The sequence below is a fragment of the Arachis hypogaea genome, chromosome 14, assembly GCF_003086295.3.
Source record: "Arachis hypogaea cultivar Tifrunner chromosome 14, arahy.Tifrunner.gnm2.J5K5, whole genome shotgun sequence".
Classification (NCBI taxonomy): domain Eukaryota; kingdom Viridiplantae; phylum Streptophyta; class Magnoliopsida; order Fabales; family Fabaceae; genus Arachis; species Arachis hypogaea.
In genome coordinates this window covers 26,454,173-26,460,901 of record NC_092049.1, presented here as the reverse complement: position 1 = coordinate 26,460,901, position 6,729 = coordinate 26,454,173, and positions in this window count along the sequence as shown.

Here is a 6,729-nt window from a genome sequence, read left to right as displayed (position 1 = left end):
ACCAGGTTCCTAAAGGTTGAGTCAGTGAATTAAGTCCCATTGTCCGTGGTGATGGAGTGTGGGACTCCAAACCTTGTGACATTGTTCTTATATAAGGATTTTCGACTACTCTGGGAAGTGATGGTTGCTAAGGGTTCTGCCTCGATCCATTTAGTGTAGTAGTCAATCCTACTATAGGGTATTTGACTTGTCCTGGAGCTTGCAGAAATAGTCTGAGCAGATCAAGGCCCCATTTTGTAAATGGCCATGGCGAGGTAACACTGGTGAGGTCCTCGGGTGGCGCAACGTGGAAGTTGGCATACTTTTGACAAGGTGTGCACTTCTTGATGAACTCGGCTGCTTTCTTTTGCAAGGTCGGTCAGAAGAAGCTAGCTCGGATCACCTTTTTGGCCAGTGACTAAGCTCTCAAGTGATTTTCACATATGCCACCATGTATATTCTCTAAGAATTCTTTTGTATTGGAGGTCAGGACTCATTTCAAGAGGGGTGTTGAGATACCTCTTTTGTATAGAATATTGTGGACTAATGTGTTATTTTGTGCTTCTTTAATAAGCCTTCTGGCTTTTTTTTTTCATTTTCGAGGAGGACATCAAACTTGAGGTAGTTGACTATAGGGGTCATCCATCCTAGATTTTAGTTGGATATTGTCATCACTTCCAAATTGTCCTCCTTCTTTGATATGGATGGTGCTTGTAAAGTCTCTTGAATAAGACTGCTATTATTGTCTCCTGGCTTGGTGCTGGCTAGTTTGGAGAGGACATTAGATCGGGCATTTGATTCTCGAGCTATATATCAGACTTTTCCTTTAAAAAAGTGCGTCAGTTGTTCTCAGGCTTCATCCAAGTACTTCTTTATAGTGGGGTCTTTGGCTTGATAGGTTCTGTTAATTTGGAAAGTTTTTACTTGTGCATCAGTGAACACTACCAATTTTTCAGCCCTCACTTCTTTAGCCAGCTTCAAGCCCGTGAGTAATGCCTCATATTCTGCTTGATTGTTTGAAGCGGGGAAGTCGAATCTTAGGGAGAGTTCTATCCGAGTTCCTTGGTCGCTTTCTAAAATGACACCTGCCCCACTCCCAGCTTTTTTTTATGATCCATCTACATATAGGCTCCATGTAGTTGGATCTCCTGGGCTTTCGGTGTACTCAGTGACAAAGTCGACCATGTATTGTGACCTAATTACCGTCTGAGCTTCGTACTTCAGGTCGAGCTCGGACAGTTCCACTGCCTATTGTAACATCCGCCCTGCCAAGTCTGTGTTTTGTAAAATGTGTTTCATTGGTTGATTAGTACTGACTTTGATGGTATGAGCCTAAAAGTAGGGTTGGAGTCTTCTAGATGTGAGGATGAGGGCATAAGCAAACTTTTCTATTTTTTGATAGTTCAACTCTACCCCTTATAGGACTTTGCTGAAAAAATAGATAGGTTATTGTCCCCTTTCATCTTCTCGGATTAAGACTGAAGCTATAGCTCGGCTTCCTATTGTCAAGTATAGCACGGGCTTTTCCCCCTCTATAGGTCGGGTAAGTATGGGAGGCTGTCCCAGGAATGCTTTGAAGTCCTGAAAGGCTTGCTTGCATTATGGGGTCCACTTGAATTGTTTCCCTTTTCTTAAGATTGAGTATAAGGAGAGTGATTTCAGAGCTGATCCGGCTAAAAATCTGGAGAAAGCTGCCAATCTTCCATTTAATTGTTGGACCTCTTTAACACAAGTTGTGCTCTTCTTGTTGAGTATAGCCTGACACTTGTCTGGGTTGGCTTCTATACCTCTTTGGGTTAGCGTGAACCCTAGGAACTTTCCAGCTTCTACCGCAAAGGTGCATTTTGAGGGGTTTAACCTCATTTCATGCTTCCTTATCGTGGAGAACACCTTGGAGAGATTGGACAACAAGGTTGTATTCTCTTTGGTTTTGACGAGCATATCATCCACGTACAAGTTTTCCCAAGTGAGAGGAAAAAATTTTGTTCATTAGACGTTGGTACGTAGCTCCTACGTTCTTTAAACCAAAAAGCATTACTATATAGCAATAGTTAATTTTTGGAGTTATGAACGAGATCTTCTCTTGATCTGGCTTGTACATCGGGATTTGGTTGTACCCCGAGCAGGCGTCCATAAAAAATAGGTATCGATATCCAGAAGTTGAGTTGATTAGACCGTCAATGCTCGGGAGAGGATAGGGATCTTTGGGACAAGCTTTGTTGAGGTAATTGTAATCGACACACATCCTCTACTTTCCATTTTGTTTCTTTACCAAAACCATGTTAGCTAACCACAATATGTATTTTACTTCCCTTATGAATCCTGCCTCCAGCAAGGCTTGTACTTGCTCCTCCATGAACTATGTCTTTTCTGGTCCGAGCTTCTGACGCTTTTGTTGAACAGGACAGGAGCCCGGATACACTGCGAGTTTGTGGGACATCAGGTCGGGATCTATGCTAGGCATATCGGAGGCCTTCCAGGTGATGAGGTTAGAATTTTTTCTTAGTAGTGCGACGAGCTGTTCCTTTAGACTTTCCTCCAGGTTAGCTTTGATATTCGTTGTTTTGTTGGGGTGATCTCCGATTTGTACTTCCTCTTCTTTTCCCAGGTTGGGGGTGTAGTTCTTCTCTAGTTTGGACTCCAGCCAGTTCAATCGTATTTACCTCTTTGCTTCCAAGACTGCCTTTTAAATTAAAACTTTCATTGTAACATTTTTGTGCTAGCTTTTGATCTTCCTTAATAGTGACAATCCCTTTTACTGTGGGGAACTTCATACAGAGGTGAGGTGTTGAGATGATAGCCGCAAGTCAGTTCAAGGTCGTCTGACCTATTAAGGCATTATACGCCGAATTTACATAAACCACTATGTAATCAGTACTTAGCGTCTTCGACCTTGCACCCTTTTCGAAAGTGGTGTGTAAGGAGATGTACCCCAGCGGTCGGATTAGCGTGTCCCCCTAATACACCAATATTTTATGATATATTTTGGACTGAATTGAGTGGGTTTTGTCAACTTCTCTCACACTTATTCATGTAAATTGCATGTTTTTCATTTCCTTCCCAATTTTGTGCTATGATTGAAAACATGCTTCCTAGGCCTTAAAATTATTAATTTTTAATTCTCCTCTGTACCATTCGATATCGTGATGTGTTTGTTAAGTGTTTTCAGGTTTACAGGACATGAATGGCTTAAAGGATGAAGAGGAAGTATGTTAAAGTGGAAGGAACACAAAGAAACTAAGGAGCTGAGAAGCGAGGAGCGTCGCGTACGCATGGCTGACGCGTGCGCGTGATTTGGAGCATCTTATAGCGACGTGTACGCGTGACTGACGCGTACGCGTGACCAGTGCAGGAGTTCAGCGACGCGTACACGTGACAGAGCGTCACGTGCTGCACTTAACAGAACTCGTTGGGGGCGATTTATGGGCTGATTTGGACCAGTTTCAAGCCCAAAAACACATACTAGAGGCAGGGGGCAAGCTGAGACTGAAGATATTTTCACTTTTCACTTAGTTTTAGTTTTAGTTTTGAATTTTAGAGAGGAAAACACTACTTCTCCTAGGGTTCTTATATTTCTTAGTTTTGCTTTGGATTGGATATTGAGAGAGCTGCTACTACCTTCTGTTGAAGTTATCATCTCTATAGTTTGCTTTTCCCTTAACTCAATTACTCTTTCCATTTAATTGCTTTGTATTCATATTTGGATATTGTTATCTTTTAATCCTATTAATGCAGTAAAGTATTTTTATATTTATTTTTATTGCTTGTTTGAGTTGTTTTAATTATTGTTTGTGCCAATTTTAATTTAATTAATATCTCAGAATTACCATGTCTTTTATTTATTCCTATTATATGTTGTTGAAAATGGCATTCATGTTAATGACTTAAAGCTCCCAAGTTGGCTTAGGAGTTGATTAATTGGAAACCCTTGAGTTGTGATACCCAAATGTAATATGTAATTGAAACTTGCTGGCTAACTCGATCCTCACCAACTCTAGTCCTTCCCTCTGAAGTGACCAGGACTTGTGAGCTAGAGTAGCGGTACCCACTTGACTTTCCTGCAACTGCAAAAGGATAACTAAGTGGAAGTAATAAACCTTTGCTACTACACTTGGGGAAGGCAACAAGGATAGAAATTCCAATTATCTCTCCTAACCAAGGTCTTTTATTTCAAATACATAACATCTCTTGTTACTGCTTATTGCTTTAATTTTTAGCCACTTATTTTTCCATTCTCCACTTCAAAAATTACTCAGAAAAATTATAACCAATAAATCGCACCTTGTGTCAACTCTTTGGGAAACGATCCAGGATTCTACTCCCGGTTATTTATTTTTAATTGTGACACACTTTTAAATTGATAGTGGAATTTTTGTCGGTTAAGACTGTACTTGCAACGCTATTTTTATAAGAATTTCTTAACCGGCATTTTTTCTCCCATCACCCCCAATCCGAATAGGTTGTCTGGGTAGGCCTTTAAGTCCTTTTCTTCCAACCCAAGCTTATCCAAAGCGGGTTTGAATAGGATGTCCACTGAGCTGCCTTGGTCTATCAAGGTTCTATGGAGGTTTACATTTGCAAATTATCGTTATCACCATGGGATAATTATGCCCAGGTGTTATCCCTTGGGCCTCTTCTTTAGTGAACAAGATGGTAGATAAGTCGGGTATTCTGGTTTCCTCCCCGACTTGGTATACCTCTTTGAGATGCCTTTTTGTGATGATTTAGACATTCCTCTTCCAGCAAATCCCCCATAAATCATGTGTATGTGTCGCTCTGGGGTTTGAGGTGGACGCTCTTGTCGTCCTTCCTCTTCCTCCCTCCTTCTGTTCCTTGGGTCGTCTGACCTGCCTGCCAGATATATGTCTAATCGGCCTTCTCTAGCCAACTTTTCTATGACATTCGTCAAGTCGTAGCATTCATTGGTGGAATGTCCATGAACCTTATGGTACTCACAGTATTCCGTCTGACTTCCTGCCTTCTTATGTTTAATTAGGCGAGAAGGTGGGAGCTTCTCCGTTTGGCATATCTCTCTATAAAAATCCACTAGAAAAACTCTTAGAAAGGTGTAGTTGTGGTACTTTCGGGGCTTTTCTGAGTTTTGGTCTTCCTTATTTTTGGGTTCTTTTTCTTTTTTCCGAGATGGATAGGGCAGGCTGGGCCGTGAAAAAGGTTTTCTTAGTTGGGAATTCTCTTCCATGTTGATATATTTTTCTGCCCTTCCTTAGAATTCATTTAGAGAAGATGGATGCCGCTTAGATATTTACTGGGAGAATGGCCATTCTCTAAGGCCATTGACCAATCTCATGATCACAGCTTCAATAGGAATATTCTGAATCTCTAAGCATGCCTTGTTGAGCCTTTTTATGCAGTTTCGGAGGGTTTTCCCAACCTCTTGATTGACTCCTAGCAGGCTCGAGACGTGCTTTATTTTGTCCTTCTGAATGGAGAAGCTGGTTAGAAACTTCCTTGCCAGGTTGTCAAAGCTAGTTACCGACCTGGGGGACAAGTTGTCAAACCACTTCATTGCCACTTTGGTCAGGGTTGTTGAAAAGGCTTTGCAATCGGTAGCATCAAAGGCGTTAGCCAAGTACATCCTGCTTTTGAAGTTGCTGAGATGGTGCCTTGGGTCGGTCGTCCCGTCATAGAGATTCATGTCGGGTGATTTGAAATTTCTGGAAACTTTGGCCCGCATGATCTCTTCTATGAACGGGTCTTCCACACCTAGGGGGCTGTCGGCCCGATTTGTTCGGTTATTTCGATTGCGAAGGTCAGCTTCTAACTTCAGAAGCTTTTCTTCTAGCTCCCTTCGTCGTCTTACCTCTTTCCACAGCTCTTGTTCTGCTTCTTGCGATTGCTCAGCCTCATACTCCGGCTGTTCTAGCCGTTTTCGCTGGCCATGAAATAGGCCCAATATCTCGGTCATTTGTGGGGGTTCTTCCTTTTCAGGGTGACGAATTTTCGAATGAATCCGCCTTGGCTGGGGGTTAGCTGATGGCCCTTCCCTATGAGGATCATGCATCTGGTGTGGTGAAGGTAGTATAATGGTGTTGTCCTGTGGTTGGAGCTCAGCTTCAGATTCAGATGCCGTGTGGCCGTCTTCATACTAGTGGTCCGCCATTATCAGAAGGTGAATTCCAAGTCTCCAGCAACGGCGCTAATGTTCCGAGGGTTATCTGAAACGTTGATTTGGGCCTGAACGTGAGGTCCAGATTTCTTTGTAAGGCAGCGTCTGACTTAATACTGTCGAGGTGCCGCCTGTTCGAGTTTCTCATGAGGAGGTGGGGGTGGTACCTGCAGGAGACTCTGATGATTAAGTTAACAAGGGTTTTAGACAGATTTTTTTGTAGATTAGAATGTGTCTTATACTTGAGGGGTGTCAGTGTATTTATAGTAGAGTTGAAACTACCTTTGTTAGAGTAGTTCCATCTTTTATGATGGATAACTGTTCCTTTTATCTTAAGAGTTTGTTATGCTCTATCTTTTAGCAAAGATAGAGATAGAAGGAAAGATTCCCGGAGGCGATTACCTGCTTGGGCAGGTATAGCTGGGCTCCTTTGTCGATATCCGACCTCTTTAAAGAGGTCGGGTATGCTCGAGTAGGCCAACTTTATGAGTGGGCCTTTTGTTTATTGGGCCTGACTCTAATTGTTGTGCCAGGATTTAAACAACTATCATACAAAATCTTTTCAACAATGAAATAATACAAAGAAAACTTCTTGATTTTTTACTATAGAAATGCATATTATT